This window comes from Acanthochromis polyacanthus, chromosome 18 (genome assembly GCF_021347895.1).
Source record: "Acanthochromis polyacanthus isolate Apoly-LR-REF ecotype Palm Island chromosome 18, KAUST_Apoly_ChrSc, whole genome shotgun sequence".
NCBI classification, from domain to species: Eukaryota; Metazoa; Chordata; class Actinopteri; family Pomacentridae; genus Acanthochromis; species Acanthochromis polyacanthus.
The window spans coordinates 1139732-1157570 of record NC_067130.1 but is presented as its reverse complement, the minus strand read 5'-3'; the positions used below and the strand labels follow the sequence as shown (position 1 = coordinate 1157570).

The following is a 17839-nucleotide window of genomic DNA, read 5'->3' as shown; positions in this document are numbered from 1 at the left end:
GATAGTTTGACTGTTTTAGCAGCGCGTCCACATTTCATGACCCTGTAAAGCACGTTATTATCCCTGAAACAGATGAATAAGAATGTTCCTTTAAGTCAGGGGTGTCCAACATGAGGCCCGTGGTCCAAAAGTGGTCCTCCAGAGGGTCCAATCCGGTCCTCAAAGTGGAAAAATTACAGAGAAGACATTAACTGCAGATTGTAAATCAGTAAAACTATAAATTTAAAATCATTTCTAGACCATGACAAGTTGTTTGGATCATGACGTAAAATACTAGATTGTTCTTTGTTCTGTTGTCATTTTGTTTCTCATTTTTGTAATTCTTTTTTCTTTTTTTGTGTGACTCTGGTTGCTTGTCTCATGTTTTTGTCATTTTGTGTTTTTTGTCTCACTTGTGTTTTTTGTCTTATTTTCATCATTTTGTGTTTTGCTTCATTTGCTGTTTTGTCTGTCATTTTTGTCGTTTTGTGTTTTTGTCTCACTTGTGTTCCATTTTTTTGTTGCTTTGAATCTTTGTCGAATTTTTTGTCTCTTTTTTTGTTGTATTTCATGACATTTGTCTCATTATTTTGTCATTTTGTGTCTCATTTTTGTAATACTTTGTCTTGTTTTGGTTGTTTTTTGTCTTTTTTGTCCGTCGTTTTGATCATAAAGTAAAATCTTCCATGGTTCAGTTCCAGGTGACTAAATGTTGTGTTCCTTTGTAGACACTCTGTGATCTGGAAGTTGTAATGTGGAAATGATAAACTGAGGATGGATGTGGATGAAACTGTTGGGATCGAAACCTGTTCAGATTAGGATACTGAGTGAAAAACCTCAGGCCTGCATGTATCAACATCGTGGTGTGAATGGTGCAGTAATCACAGAAAAGACTTCCATCTTGGGTATTATTGTGGTAATGAATGACTTTCAGTGGTCATTCATTTATGTTCAAGGTTGTCAAGGGCAGCAGTGTGGGTGCTGTAAGTTCCTGAAGATTACGTGATGAATGTTTCAGGAGCCAATTATCCCTCAGTACGAATAAATGGTACATCTGCAGTGAGCAATGTATCTGCGTCTTTCCCAGGAGACGATCTATCATCTTCTCAGTTCACACTGAAAGCTTTAAACATTTGGGACTTCATCTGACTTATTCTATAGCTGCTGCTATATATGTCTAGATATATCTATAATTTCACTTGAAAGCACTTCATCTGTGCAGTTTTTTCTTTGCCGTTCCTTAAGGTGGAATGGCTGTAATGCAATTCTGTCAGTCCTGCAACAGAAGGTCAGCTTTAAAAGGTTTCCATTACTGAAAAGGTCAGTGCTTCCAGGTGTGAAGAACCAACAGGACCCAGACGGAAAAAGTCAGAAACATTTAATTGGATGAGTTGTCTGTAATCATATTAGAAGTATTTACTTTTAGTGACGTGTTTGTGACCAATGGGATGCTCTTAAAAAAACACACCGCACATGCACGATGCTGCGTGTGTGTGTGTGTCCTCTAACCGTGCACACATGCACGCTCCCATCCCTGTTGTGTTACCTGCTGCTTCATTGTACAAACAGCAGGGTGTGGATGGATCTGCGCGCACATGGCATGCGTAAAAGCCGCTCCCTCCACTACCCAGAGCGGTGGCTAGGGGGTGCACTGTGGACACTGTGCGCGCATGGTAGAGAGACAGAGAGGGAGAAAGGGGGAGAGAGAGAGTGTGGGTAATGTATTCCTGCCTGTGGCTGGGCTGGTCACATGGGGAGAGCAGCCTGTTTAAAACAGCCTCGGCTCGTTCAGTCAGAGCAGTGCGAGACTCAGAGACAGACGCACGCGTTTCTCTCTCTCTCTCCCTCTATTTCACGCGCGCACACAGGCACGCACGCTCACACATGTTCATGCACGCAGACGGCAACTTTCCTCTATCGGACTGACATTACGCACACAGCCGGGATTGACACGCTCCCCCCGCTGCAGAGGAGAAGAGGATAACGAGTGACAGTTCAGGAAAAGACAAGAAATACAGAAAAAAAGACATTCCCAGTGAGTAACTCATTTTCATATGTTGCTTTTTGTGATGCTTCCATTTTTTTGGACTTCTTATTCTGCGCTGTCTGAGTAGGGACAGAGAGTTGGATGGAAGGAGCTGAGAGGCACAAAAATGTAAAAGGATAGACATAAAAACAGAGGAGAGGTGACAGGGGAGAGATGTGGTGCTGCTGGTGCAACATCGGAGCAGCCCTCCATCCCTCTCTGCCTGTCTGTGGGATCTAATGCTGTTAATTAGCAGCGTGCGCTTGGAATGAGAGGAATGCCGTTGCGCGGAGCTGGAGTGGGGTTTGTTTCGGACAGTGTGCTTTTTCCTGTGTGTGTGTGTGTGAGTGTGTGTGTCCTTTTATTGTGTGTGTGTGTGTGTGCGGGCTGCGTTGTGGTGGTCGGTGATGTTGAGCGGATTCTCGGAGACACACGCAGCTCTGGATGCGATTAATAGAAAGCTATTGATATGCAGATGGAGGTGGATAGACCCGTCACTGCTCTCCGGTGATATGAGTGATGTACTGGAGGGGGAAAAGGGGACAAGCTCTCCTCCTTCCTCTCGTCTCTCTCCAACTCTCAGCCTATCCCTGTCTCTAGCCTCCTGTCTCTGGCTCCTTCATCCTCCCTTCCCTCTCCACTGCTGCTCTAACTATCCCTCCCTATCTCTGTTATTTCATTAACTTTCCTCCTCAGATCTGTACTATCTCCTCTTCTTCTGATCCAACTCCTTGATTTCGTCTCATTTTCTCCTCTACATGCTGGCGGATTCCTCGGCTGCGTAGAAAGAGAGAGGATTGCAGAGTTTGTGAGGAGGGGAGGGAAAGGGGGAGAAGAAAGAGAGAGGAATGAAGGAGAAAGTGGAAGGAGGGAGGGGGGCATTGAAAAGGCTGACACTGGCTTGGACAATTAGCCCGGGGAGTCCGTCCTGGGGTGCTATTCTGAGAGGGGCTTTGGCCCCTGGGCCCTGGGCGCTGGGTCACGGGATGCCTTGACCCTTCCAGTCGACAGCTAGGCATGGGAGCCATTATCACGGCCTGATTGATTAGCACTGAGCGGAAATCCCTTTTCTCTTCAGTCCTCGGGAGAAAAGACGGGAGGTTTTTGTCCTTTTGCTGCTGCTGGTTTAGTATCTGCCTGCCTGAATGCTGAAAGCTCTGCTTCTGGAGCTCTGGTCTCTGTGGATCTTCCCTCTTTTTTACAGCAACATGTGTGTTTGTTGGATTGAACATTGATTTAACCACAGAAAAGACCTGTTGTTGGACTTCCTAAATATCTGATTGTGCTTTTACACGAGTTGTCTCACTGTCACTGGTCTTCTGTGAGCTGTGCACCTGTAGAGGCTGTCAGGATGCATCCAGAGGGAAAAATAAATGAATAAAAGAAGGAAAAATGAATGAATGCAAGAGAAAATGTGGTAGAAGACCAGAGTGGTGAAGGAGTTTATAGTGTGGGACAGCTCAGGAAACTGAGCTCCTCTCTTTAGCCGGTGTTTTTTCTCCTTTCTTATTGTGACTCTCCATCTCGTTCCTCCCTTTTTGATCTTCCCCGTCCCATCTCTCACTAACTCTCGCTACTTCTGCTCTCCCTCGGCGACCCCCTCCTCAGACGGGGAGTTTAGCGGGGTGTTTAGCCCAGCTCACGGCTGATCAAAGCGCTGTGTGTCAGACTGGGCTTAGCCCCGGCACTCCTAATGGAGCACCGTTTTCATGCCTAGTTGGTGGTGGAGCGGGAGGGAGTGATAGGAGATGGGGGGAGGAGAAGAAGACGAAGAGGAGGAGGAGGAGGGAGTGCAAACAGAAAGACTGACAGAAAGAGTTCAACAGGGGGGGGACGGCCAGACAGAGGGGACGAATACGACATGCATTCAGATTAGAGCAGATAGATGATTCACAAGCAAGAAAAGTGAGAAAAGAAGAATAAACTAAACACAGAACAGACCCAGAGAGGCAGAAAGACGGAGAGCAGAGCTGGTCAGCGTCTTTCTGGTCATTTATTCCAGCAGAGGGACGCAGCTCTGACGCTTCGTACAGTTTAGGCCGACACAGGATAGCAGGATAGCTGCACACATGGTTTGGTTTTAGGCTGGAAGCAGCACCAGACGGAAGAGGCCTGAGTGTGTGTGTGTGTGTGTGTGTGTGTGTGTGTGTGTGTGTGTGTGTGTGTGTGTGTGTGTGTGTGTGTGTGTGTGTGTGTTAGAGAGAGATAAGAAAAAAAAGAAAAGGAGAGAAGTGTTTGTGTGCGTAACAGACAGACATGCATGTAAAATGTAGATTGATTTTTAACAACTGTAAAAAGTCGCCTAGATCTGTGGATTCTAAAACTGACCATTATTCTTATTAAGACCTTTTTAGCCAAAGGATCAGAGGGAAAGAGGCTCAGTTTTTACCCTTGAGGAGTGGTAATTCGATGTCATTCTGGGTCTGAGGCAGCTGACAGACAGTGGTGACATTTTAAAGTCATTTTCATGAAGCTGGGCGATAGAAGTTGATTGAGGAGTGACGTCCAGGCTGATTAATTGTGTGTTTCTGTTGCTTTTCATACTTCTGAACTTCTTTTCTTCTCTCCCCTGTCATTTTTCTTTCACTTTTCTCCCCTTCTCTTCATTCTTTCCTGAGTTCTCCGTCATCTCCTTCTCCTCTCATCACACACATTTCTCCTCCAACCTCGTTCTATTTCTATTCCTCAGCCTTCCTCCTCCTGTTCTTATTCTCTCAGGTCCACTCTGTCTTACTTCCTCTGCACTTCTGTTTTTTCTCCTCCTCGCCTCTCCTCTCCATCCCCACTTTGCAATGCTGATGTTTATGCTTCTCACAGAAGAAAGTAAGGTAAAACTAGGATAATATTTCCCCTAACATACTTACTGCCTGGGTAAACATCGTCCGACAGATGTCCGAGCGCAGGTCTGATCAGAGCAGGGCCGAGGGAACGCTGTAACGTACACAAGGCTACAAATTGGAAGCTGGTGTGGAGAAAGGTGGAGGGAGACGGTCAGAGGCTTCCTCTCGCCTTTAAAACATGAAAAGATAAGCGTTTAGTCGGCTTTTTACTTTCAGCTAGCCATGATAATCGCATGAAAAGCAGCAGAAAGTTGTGTCTGTAAGCAGGTGTAAACACTTGATTGTTCACAGAAGGAACCGACAGCATCCATCTGCTGCCCGCAAGACATGCCCGCTACACGCCACGGACGCCGTGCACCGCGTGTTGGTTAAGGTCATGGTTAGGGTTCGGCTTACATGTGCAGCTCACATGTTTCAGAAGTTATGCCCCGACAGCAGCAGCAGCCTTTGATGAACGCGTCGCATACGTCTGCAATTCATCTGTGGTGTAAAGTCTGTCTGGTTGGGAGATGTCAGACGTCAGTCAGAGTCTTACAGGTAAATCCTGAGTTATGATCCATGAATTTATGGCTATCAGCTTCATAGCTCCAGGAAGTAACTGGATCAGGAGCTTGTTTAATCCAAATATCTGCATTTTCAGGTCTAGCAACCACTAAAACTCTCATCATTCTGCCTCTTCAGCGACCAAAACAACATTATTCATCTCATTGTTTAGGATATTTATACTTTAACTGCTTATAGGTGAAAATATTAAAGATTCAGATTCAAAAAGTGGATTCAGGTTTGACAAAATGCTTTCGCTGTCACCGCTACGAGGCAGAGAAAGAGGGGAGCTGGAGCAGGAGGATGGAAAGAGGAGATTTTAGCATTCGTATGTATTTTCCGTGCTTCTGTGAAACAAATGCAGGCGAGAGCTTTGTATGCAACGAGCCTCCAAACAGCAGCGAAGACATTAAAAAGCCGGAGCGCTCCTCTCATGGCGATGCACAGCTCCCACGCTTTCCCTCCGTCTCACCCGCTCTCTCTTTAGTTAGATGTGCCACTTGCTGTGTGCTTTTATCTAACTGCACCTAAGGGTGTGAAAACATGACAAGATTTTGTTAAGATTTGGCCCCAATTAAGCTGCCTCACATGCATTCCAGAGATCCGCTTTTTACGACTGTTTCCTCTCTGCACCCTGAGCTGGAAGATCTGGCTCGGAGGGGGCCTTGGTGTGTAATTATTTTGGTGATCTGAGAGGACTGCCATGCTTTCTTGTACATTTTTAATGGGGAGAGGACATGCGGGATAGAAAGCCGCTCTCTAATGCCACAACTCACACCATAGCAGGACCTCAAGCTTTAAAAGTTGTGAATTTATTTGAAAATCTGAGCTGTGTGCAGTTTTTCGGGACTTAAACTATTCAATATTTGTGCTCCTTTTCTGTCTTTCCGCTCCATTCTATTCGCCCGTTTCTCCTCTTTTGAGAAGCAGCCTTTTTGTCTGCCTTGTCAACTTTTGTGCGTGCTCGTGGGTCAGTGTATGCGTGTCACATTGTGCATATCAGCTCGGTTCTGCTGTATTTGCATCTGAGACAGCGCTCCTTTCAGCCCCGTAGCATTCCTGCAGCCCCGGCAATAGAGGAGTTTGACTCCTCTAACTTTGTGATCAAAGCAAACGAGGGATGAAAGGAGGAAGTGGAGAAAATCGTTTATGAATATGCATCACTTGCCCCTCCTCTTAACTCCAGCCCCACCCGACCGTGCACGTGCACACACAATCAAACACAACACAAAAGCTGCCTCCTCCAGCAGGGGGCAAACACTTTAAAGTGGATTACCCCACAACTTAGAAAAGGCCATTCACATCCTGTTAACGTACCGCTGGAATACAACCACCTGACAGCAGCTGCACACTTTAGCGTGCACAGGCCAGACACATGCACACATTATTGGTAATTATTATTTTATTTCTGCATTCATTCAGCATGTAGAAATGACTTCCTCGTGCACACAGCGTATGTACAGGAAATGCATCTTGAGGATAAGCAGCTTGGAGTAAATGTGCCTGCAGGCAGTGCTACAGTATGTTAGAGTACACAGAGCAGGAATACATGATGTGAGAGAATCATCAGCCATTCTGAGGGCACAGCGAGTGTTGTGGGGTGTGTAGCCTAGATGTGTCTCAGTCTGTTGACTGCTAAATAGACCAACATGCAATATTTATGTCTTTAATGGTAGCAAAGACACACAACGTGGTTTCTCTATGTCAAAAATAACAGAATGTAATAACAGACTAACAGCAGAATACTTAGTTTGTCATGCTTGCACTATATTTGAGACGTGGAATTATGTAGATCTACGCTTGGTTTCCTGACATACAACTTCATGCTTCAGTTAAAGCGAGGACGACCCAGCTGTGCAGGAACACTTTAAATTGAGCGATAACGAGACAAAGGCGGCATGCCAGATATGCAGTCTGACAGTGACCCAGTAGAGTGGCATGACAAGCACAAAAACTCACTTAAATGCTCTAAGTAGAAGGAGATTGTTTGATGATGCAAAAAAGGGAGACTATTCCAGCTGCCATAAGCACTAAACAGAAAAGCAAACACAATGCTTGGAAATAGTTGCAACTGATGAAAAGTACAGATAAATGTATTGGCATAAAATAACAGAGTAGGTCAGTCTAACTCCTCATTCCATCCTCTGATCTACAGCCAACATTAGACAGCAAGACACCACAGTTCCAAGAACTGATGATGGAGAAGAGACAGGAGATGTATCACGATGGCAGAAGGGAAAAACACTTATGAAGACTATATGTCCAGAAATATTCAAAAATTCCAATTAATAAAAGATGTTTTTATTTTAGGCGCCCTGGTGTCTGACTACAGAACTCAGAAGGACCACATTTTGAATGTCGCTCCAAGATTTCTACCAACAAAGGATCTTAGGGTCCACCCTAGGACAGATGCCTCCACTGAAGGCAGAAGTTAGTGAGGACATGTTCCAGGTCATTGGTTTTTAACTTGTAAACTCACCTAGTAAATGTAAACCCTGCCTATCTGGTGTTCCATTGTTGTTTGTAGACAAGCGGATACGCTGTGGTTAAAATGGGTGATCGATTGTTTAAACTGTTAGGACACATTTCCGATGAGTTCTATTAGGACAGAAGACGGCTTACAGTCTGCACTAACATCACTTTATCTCCAGCATATTCAAGAAATCCAGAACTTTCCTGCTGCAAGAACCACGGATTCACAGATTGGTGTGGAACTTTTTGGGCCGTGACCATTATTTGATTAATTCTCAATCAAAACTTGGGTTTTTATGCGTAGTGCTGGTTGTTTGGCCTCCATGCTTTGGCCAGTGCAGCAAATTTGCGACCATTGTCGTTTTCAGTGACGGCATATCGTAAAGTCCTTCCATAATCTACAGTTGAGATGTAATGTTTCTCTGGAATTGCTGATTCACACTTGGGTGTCCAACAATACATCTACCGAGTCTAGAAGTAGATCAGATGGAGAATTCTTGAGAAAAGGATAGAAATCCTCCATTTGTTATTAAGAGGAAGTGGCATTCTTTGTCTTTCTTTGTCAGGTCCTCATGACATTTACTTAAACTAAAAAGAAATCTGTGTAACTTGAAGTCAAAATGTCAGTGTCAGGAAGGCAGCTGAAGGAATCTTAAGGGCCCAGATGCAGAATGAGTTCTTTTAATCTCTGCAGTGTGTAAGATCGACTGGTTTCTGCATCCGAAGCAGAGAGCTGCAGGACTTGAAAGCAGGCCGGGAACTGAAGAAGTGAGACAAACGAGAGGGTCAGCTGTGGCTAACAGCAAACTGTGGTCACTTCTTGAGGGAAAGAGGAGGTCAAGAGCAGCGACAAGGAGTTGAATTTACTAAAGGAAAACGCTCTCACCTGAGGGAATGGGAGGGAACGGCAGAGACGGCGCTGACCGGGCAGAATGGAGGTGAGCCGAGGCGTAGCTAACAACATATGTGTCTTCTGGAGGGAGGGATTAAAGAGACAAGAGGACTGGAAAGACGACTTAAGAGGTGAGGAGGAGGCTAAAAACAAAAAGTGATTGTGGTCAGAGGAGAGGAGCAAGAAAAGTATAAGAACAGCAGAGATTCAATTACGGAGCAGAAGACGGGTTTACGGAAGGACACCATCAAGGGATGATTGGTCTGGAAGGAGAGAGGAGGATCTGAGGAGGAGTGGAAGACCTGGCAGAGGCCAACAGCAAACACGATTATGGTCAAAATGTGGGAGAGGAAGACTACAGGCAATGGAGGTGAGTCCAGGAAATGAGAGGTTAGGAAAGACCATGAACACACTGAAGGTAAACCTGGAGAAGAAGGGAGAGTAAAGACGGAGAACACAGGAGGGTGACGCCATTATGGTCACTGGCATGACTGAGGTCAGAGGAAGAGGAAGCGGTGCAAAGATTAGAGGAAATGAAGGAGATGCTGCAGAGGAGGTGAAGGTGGTCATTGCATAGATCAGAGCAGTCAAACTCATCTTAGTCCAGGTTCCACATTCAGTCCAATCTGATGTCTAATGACCAGTAAAACCAGTAAAACCAGTAAAACCACAGCATAAAAACCTATAACTAATCCAGTTTGTGAAAAAGGATGTTCTAAAAATATTCACATTCAATTAACTATCTTTTCAGAAAACATTATGAACAAACTGAAATTTGTCAAGAAAATAAATTCAGTTTCATCCACATTCATCCTCAGTTTATCATTTCCTCATTACAACTTCCAGATCAACAGAGTGTCTACAAAGGAACACAACATTTAGTCACCTGGAACTGAATGATATAGTGTATTATTTTATAAAACAACAACCACAAGACTAAATGGTACAAAAATGAGACACAAAATGACTAAAGCGAGAAACAAAATGACAAAAAATGAGACTAATGACATGAAAGAGACACACAATTAGGCAAAAACAAGTGAGACAAAAAACAACACACAAAACAATGAACAAAGCAAAACACAAAATGACAAAAATAAGACAAAAAACACAAGCGAGACACAAGGGACACACAAAACGACAAAAAAAGACAATAAACATCAAAACACGACAAAATATTCCAAAAATGAGACACAAAAGAACAGTGAACAATCTAGTATTTTACTCTATGATCCAAACAACTTGTCATGGTCTAGAAATGATTTTAAATTTATAGTTTTACTAATTTACAATCTGCAGTTAATGTCTTCTCTGTAGTTTTTACAACTTTGAGGACCGGATTGGACCCTCTGGAGGACCACTTTTGGCCCACGGGCCTCATGTTGGACAGCCCTGGCATAAATGGAATTATAGGAGGGAAATAAAAGGCGACAGGAGAAGCCAGTTTAAGTTAAAGTTTTCTTGTAAGTAACCCTTAAATCATTCTAATCTGGTGTTGTTTTGTAGCTGAAGACGGGCGTTGTGGAACAGAAGTAAAACATCATTTTCTCAGAACAAACATGTGAAATCCAGCACATATTTTACCAAAATAGCTCAAACACATTGCTAAATTAGATTTTTTTCCCATTCTTTTATTGTTACTGATCATACTGTCAACTGCTGTCAGCCGATCCAGAGTGATGCTGAAACGCCACAATTCAGTTCGTTTTTATGCTTCTTTCATTGTTTTTTCTTTTTTTAAACTCATATTAAAACATGACATCACCGCCCTGGTGTGTAGAAAATGTTCACCAGCGTGGGACCGTGCCACGTTATTAATAATTCACGCGTGTTAAAAATGCATGAAATTTTCCATCAATTGGAAAGTCAGCACTGGGGCAACCCACTTTATACCAGCATGCAGATGTCTTCATCTGGGATTTTATTTAATGTTTTTAGGAGGGGGTGGTTATATCGGATATATTTATTTATCTTATGTAAGCTTTTGTACGTGCACATCGTCAGAAAGGCTCAGGGCTCCACATGTGTCTGTATTTGTGTAGGTGTCGTCCTTCCAGTGAAGCTGCTGTTGCTGCTCTCGTTCCGTCTCTTTCCATATTTCCATACCGTCCATAAATTTGCCTGTTGGTGTGCACATGCGTCTCTGCATGAGTGTGTATGTGAGTGTGTGAGTGCCTCTCCTCTCAGAGCCGGGGGCTTTTAATCTATTAAAGCCTGATCCTTAAACACTAATCAATGTTCCCTTTTATATTTCCATTACAGTGCAGAAGGAACGGGATAAATTAAAGCATGACAGTGGAGCTCAGTGCAGCGGCCAACGTGACGCTCAAAAGCTCCAATTATTTGTGCCAGAAACAGGTCGCAAGGCAATTTAAAGTCATTATGTTGGTACTTTTTATGGCTTTATTGGAGGTGAAATTGTCTGAATTCCCCCTGGATGGCTAGAAAACGATGCATAGATGTGTTTTAGTCACTGGTATCAGCTCAGTGGGTGATTTACACGTATCTATGTTAGGACAGTCCGATATTAGGCCCAATTCCAGCATATTACATTTTTATAATTTTGCTTTTTGTTTTCAATTGGCTACAACAATATTGTGCACATCCAGTGTTGTTGAGGTCATGGAGCATCACATCTGATGAGTTTCCAACATTTCAACCAAATTATTTTCTTCTGCATTTTATTCTGAAGTAAAAGCAAAAAAAATGCAAAACTGAAAAGTTTAAATAATTATTTAGTCTCTCACTTCAAACTCAAAAAGAATTCAGGTCGATAAACACTGATGGACGTTACATCTCAGGAAACTCTCACCCATCACCGTCTTTTCAAAATAAAGTTTGCTAATCAGGCTGCTAGTTGTTGGCAGCTGGTTTCTCACTTCATCTGTACTTCTTTTGGTCTTTTTTCTGGTTTCAGTAGTTAACTTGTTTAGTGGCACTATTATCCAAACCCAAAGAAATGACGTCTAATCCAACAAACAAGTTGCAACAAACAATGTTTTTTGTTTGAAACTCCAAAAAAAGTCCTACTTCATTCATCCGAGGAGGAATTCGTTTGATTGGAAACAAAAGGGAAAGTCTTTTTTATTAATCATAAAGTTCAAAGAACGCAGTCAAAGCGCTGCACGACGTGAAGAGCAGAACTCTCATCTGTGTGTAAATTAAAGGATGAGTGCTGTGTGGTGCTTTCATTCTGCAGATAATAGCCTGTTCTGCTTTTCTACCAGCAGCTTCATGTCTGCGGCCTGTTTTCCCTCTCTAAACGTAGCGCTCCTCGCTGGCAGCGTTGCATCATTCTGTTCAGACCGTGGTTTAAGCGGTGATGTAGCGCTGTAGCTCTCAGCTGTCAGTACTTTAACAACGTGTGCGGCTGTTTAAAGGATGATTTACAGAAAACTACTGCAGTGCAACAGGAAGCCGCGACAGAATCCCCCTCCCCATCACCACCCTCTAACTTTTTGTTTTCCAATTTAAAACTGACAGTATTTGCCTCTTCTCAGAGCACGCTGTAATTAGCTACATCCGCTTATGTACACGTCCCTCAACCCCAATTAATTTAGTACACTTAAGTGGCAGATTTGTGTTGGACTGTGCTGCCTTGGAGTGTGCTTTATTAGTGGTGTCTGGGTAACCCCCCGTCCTCAGCCGCTCCTAGCCAACAGTATTTCCTCTGCAGGAGTGTACGTGTGTGTTTTTTTCCGCTCCGCTGTGGTAGTTTATTAGCAATGTCTCCTTTGATAGTTAGTGTGCACGCCTGATTATGGCTGAAAGGGAGTGGGCCGGGCGCTTGGCCGGAGAGGAAGTCTGCCTAATGATATTAACAACATCCTTTATTGGGTAGCTACTGCAGGCAGAGGGAGGGGAGAGGAGCGGGGCTGGAGAGGGAAGAGAGGGAAATGGGCAAGAGGAAATTTTAAGGGAGAATCAAAGGACAGTGAGCGGAGGGGAAGGGGGCTACTTTGAGCTTCAGCCAGAAGAAAAACGAGGAATCACTCAGAAGGCACAGGACAAGAGAAAATAAACAGAATGGAATTATGAGGCAGGGATCATCTCTATGCAGCTGACCCTAAGCAACATTAGGATGGTAGATTTTCTCATTTTCCCTCATTTATCACACAGAAATGTCCAAAAAACAAGACAAATATGACAAAAATGAGACACACAATGACAAAAGAACAACGAACAATCTAGTATTTACTGGTCCTGGTCTAGAAATGATTTTAAATTTATAGTTTTACTAATTTACAATCTGCAGTTAATGTCTTCTCTGTAATTTTTCCACTTTGAGGACCGGATTGGACCCTCTGGAGGACCACTTTTGGACCACGGGCCTCATGTTGGACACACGTGTTTGAACAGCTGGACAGGAAAAATAGCAAAGTGGTAATGTCCATTTATCATAGTAATGAATTAATTTAACAATAAAAAGCAGCTGTCAGAGAAGAATACGTATAGACCACGCTGTGCATAAAGAGAAGACCAGAGCGGTTCTGTTGTTAGATCAGGCGGCTCTGTCTGAGGTTCAGATGTTTTCAGACAAAGTCCTGTTGTGGAAAAAATTATATAGTTCAGCCATGATCGATCGATGTATGAATAAAAACTCTGAGGAGTCCAGAAGTGCGTTTGTCCGTTTATTGATGCATCAAAAAGAGACAGGCAGCTTGCAGCAAAGCGGAACTGCAAGTGCGCCTAAAAAGGGGAAACACTCTATTCTTATAGGTTCAGTTGTACCTGCACACCCATAGAGAGTTCATTGTCTGCCTGGTTGCAGACGTTGTTTTTTCCTAAAAACATTGCAAATCTCAGAATGTACAGACAGTCACCCTATTCACCCCCCTTAGGTGGGAAACTTCTTGTGGTTATCAACCGTCAGAAAACCAGAAGTGTAAGCATAAAATGGGGAAGGGTAAGCGTTAAGTGATACCAAGAGCTGGATTCAGTGGACGGTGACATTTACCATTTGGGATGTCTTGAGGAACAAACACAGACAGAGCATCGAGGCGAGGTCACAGAGAGTTCAACAGTATCAAAGGTTTAACTGTACTTGTCATGTAGCAAAAGGCATAGGAATCTTATTTCCTCATTTATAGATGTCAAGCAGTAAGAAATATGTGTATTTTAAAATATCAAAGCAGCTTTGAATAATAAGGCTTCAAATAATAAAATTTCCATTACAGTCCAACGATCAGGAGAGGTTCCAGCTTCTATCCGGCAGATAGAAGCTTAATGCAGACATCTCAGACTGAACCTGACAAGAGAATCTGAACAGAGGAGCTTCTCTGGTTTGACTGCTGTCAGGGAATATGAGGCTGGTTGTCTGCAGCAATCGGAGAAAATAATGAATTGAGAGGGTCAGGCGGCTGTGGTTGCCGTTTTAACCAATTACTCTATCAGCGTTGTGAAGGAGGACACGGTTTGTGCGCGCTGATGCAACATTTGCGTGTTTTCTGTGGATGGTCTCTGTGTTCAGTCAGCAGTTCTGTCGTGTTGGGATAATGAGACGTAGATGTGTGTTTGGCCACAAACATGCAGGAATAGGATTGTTGTAGCATCATCTTCCCATGTCCAGGGTGTTAATTCCCAACATATACCCACATGTACACTCCAGATCCACGGTGTGCTCAAAAGACAGCCACCGAATGGAGGGGATTATTTCAGAACCAGTTTATGTCCGTTGTGTGTCGCTGAAAGACATCCAGGACATCCAGACACAATGAGGGACTGGAGGATCCCCTACAGTGTAAGCAGAATGGAAATAGTCCACATATGCAGAGAAAAGTGTGTTGTTTCTACATGGAAGTTCATTACAATCAAAAATATAAAATAAACTGATCTGAGCTGAAATAAAGTCAATATTTGTGAGATTTCTTCTGTTCCAGCTCAAAATGGTGCAGGTTCTGATTCTGTCGAGCTGAATGTGAGACGACACACGACCTGGACTCTAGATACAGAAGAATAAAGAAAAAACAGAGCAGGGGTGTCCAACATGAGGCCCGTGGTCCAAAAGTGGTCCTCCAGAGGGTCCAATCCGGCCCTCAAAGTGTAAAAATTACAGAGAAGACATTAACTGCAGATTGTAAATTAGTAAAACTATAAATTTAAAAACATTTCTAGAGCATGACAAGTTGTTTGGATCAGAAAGTAAAATACTAGATTGTTCTGTGTTCTTTTGTCATTTTGTGTCTCATTTCTGTAATATTTTGTCTGTTTTTGGATGTTTGGTTTTGACAACAGTTGACGAGGAAAGACCAACTTGTCCCTGAAACTTTGAATATTTTGCTTTCTGGTTAAGTTTGTGGTTCTGTTTGTTCTCAGCTCTTACAGATCTGTGAACTTACTTGTGCCACTAAATCATTCCTTTTCTCATGAACTCATCTTCAAACTGTTTCTATAAAACAAACAATAAGAAAAAAAATCACATTCACTTAATCGCCCGAGAGTTTGAGTCATCAAACATTCATGCAACGCTTTCGTTTAGGAGAAAACCAAGCGTGAAACGGTCTGTGTAAACAGATTAATCAGAAACATCGTCTAGCTGAACCTCCAAAGCTCACGTAAAGATGCTAAACGACAGCGTGTTGATGGTTAAACGGCACCCAGAGAAAGCTGTCACCTTCAGACGCCTCCTCAGCACCCAGAAATGTCAACGCTGGCAGTTCCTCTGTTTGCCTTGGCGATGTGCCGAAGATCCCCATACTCCTCCCAGATGTGCGTGTGCGTGGAGGCGTGTTTATTTGTGTGTTTGTGTGCATGCCAGTCTCCGTTAGAGTGTTTGCGTGCAGCTGTGTGTGTCTGACCTTCCCTGCATAGTGTGTCTGCGTGTGTTTGACGGACACAGATAAATAAACTCGTCCTCCTGCTCCGTGTCTCTCCGTTAGCGGTGTCAGCATCTCTCTCACCTGTGGCTAAGGACACGCGTCAAACTCACACCGTCCGTAGACACTCTGTCACGCATCTCGCCACTAAAACACTTAAAACAGCCTCGGGTCCTCTGAGGGAACTCCTGCTTTGGGCCGTATGTGAGACGAGTGTGGCAGTGACACACATGATTCTCCCACAGACGCCCACGGCTACGTTAAGATAGCGTTCGTCTTTTCTCAGGATCTGCCCCAGGTCGTACGTGACTCTTCTGGTTTCTGTGTCCATATCAGCGTGTGAAGGAGATCTAGATAGAAAGACACATACCTTCACCTATCTGAGACTGGGAGGCAACAGGGAAAATAGTCTTTATCAGAGAGGATTTTAAAAAAAAAGGATTCATAATCCATCATCTTTTCTCTTTGGTTAAACCAGGGGTGTCCAACATGAGGCCCGTGGTCCAAAAGTGGTCCTCCAGAGGGTCCAATCCGGCCCTCAAAGAGTAAAAATTACGGAGAAGACATTAAATGCAGATTGTAAATTAGTAAAACTGTAAATTTAAAATAATTTCTTGACCTTGAGAGTTTTTTGACAATAAAATACTACATTGTTCTTTGTTCTTTTCTCATTTTGTGTCATTTTTTTTTCATTTTGCGGCTGATTTTTGTAATATTTTGTCTTTTTTGTTGTTCTTTTGTCAGACTCTTGTTGTTTTGATCATAAAGTTAAATCCTCTCTGCTTCATGTTGTGTTCCTTTGTAGACACTCTGTGATCTGGAAGTTGTGATGTGGAAATGACAAACTGAGGATGAATGCTGATGAAACTGAACTTATTTTTCTTCAGAAATTTCAGGTTGTTCATAATGTTTGGTAGAATGATAATTCCTTAAATGTGAGCATTTTAAAAACATACCATTTTGCACTAACACAAAGGAGAATTAGGAGTTGTGGTTATTTATAGGGTATGATGCTGTGGTTTTACTGGTCTGGATCATTAGACTTGGACTAAGATGAGTCTGACATCCTTGGGTTAAACTGTAGTTTGTGTGTAACAGTTCATCTTCTAACATAATTTTCCTATTATTAACATGAGAAGACTGGAATGCTTTTACATTTCTAGCCTCCCGTCAGAGGTCATTGTGGAGACGCACGTCCCTCCCAGCAAAAAGCAGCAGTGTTAATGTGGAAGCAGCCCTGGCAAAAGCAAACCGGACAGAGCATGTAAACTGGCTTCCTGTAGCGCCACAGTTCTCCGGCCAACAAACTGATGTGTGGTGGATAAAAACCCCGGGTCCAAACACCAGCTGAACACACCATCTGTTTCTCTGCCACTCCACTCATTAGGGATACATATCTCCATTTATTTTTATTCCCTTGTCATGTCATGGGCATTGCTGTCGCCCTACTTCTTCTTTTATTTCCTTGCCATCGTGTACCTTTTGTAATTTCATTTTTTTTATTGAGTGCCGTTTAATCAGAGCTTGTTGTTAAAGCTCCTTCTTCAAAAAATCATGATTGCACCCGTTCGCTTTTAGCATTTCAGTCAAATCAGCTCTTAATGATGCACCTTTTGGAAACAATAATTACAATTCTAACCTCATATTCATGAACACACATAACGCTGTAACATCTCAGTGATTCCTGCTGCTGCTGTGTTCATCATGTTTTTCTGGAGAGGCCACGTTTGAGAACCAGCAGAGCCATCAGCATCGAGCCCAGAGGCGGCAGTCCTGCTCGCCGTCTGCCATCTCTCCCTCCAGATGCAACCTTTACATGCTCCATCTGTGGCTCTCTGACTGCTGTCCACAGCCACCGGCAGCCACAACCAGCCTCATCTCGCCTAGTTTTACTGACATTATCTCACTTTGTTTTGATGAGATGCGTCATTTTGTGCATGCATGTGTGTGACAGGGCGCTATTTGTTGCAGGTTTTCATCTAAAACGGCAGTTTTGTCCTCAATTTGGGCAACACCGACCGCTGCACAGCTGAGAACTGGTAGCAAACCCTGCACCGGGGGGGAAATGTTGGAAAACAGATTGCATGTGTTCCACTACAGTTCATGTCTTACAGAACGTGTGTTTTTGCATTAGAATGCACGAGTGAGATGAGCGGATTCCATTTCACTGCAAAGGCATGTTGAACAGTCGGTCAGTTTCCTGCCACACGTTCACTTTTCCCTCCCCATGACAAATTCCTCGATTTCCTCACAACACATTCCTGATGCATTA

At 43.4% G+C, this 17839-nt stretch overlaps 1 protein-coding gene and 1 long non-coding RNA gene across 3 annotated transcripts in view; one reads left to right on the top strand and one right to left on the bottom strand.

The window, feature by feature from the left end:
* Nucleotides 1-17839, bottom strand: part of LOC127530811 (uncharacterized) — a 232295-nt gene that overhangs the window by 83571 nt on the left and 130885 nt on the right. The gene's annotated exons all lie outside the window — the stretch shown is intronic.
* Nucleotides 1721-17839, top strand: part of cntfr (ciliary neurotrophic factor receptor) — a 278017-nt gene continuing 261898 nt past the window's right edge. Inside the window, exon 1 of the mRNA XM_051938344.1 lies at nucleotides 1721-2014. The gene's annotated coding sequence lies outside the window, so the exon portion shown is untranslated. The remainder of the gene's footprint in view (nucleotides 2015-17839) is intronic.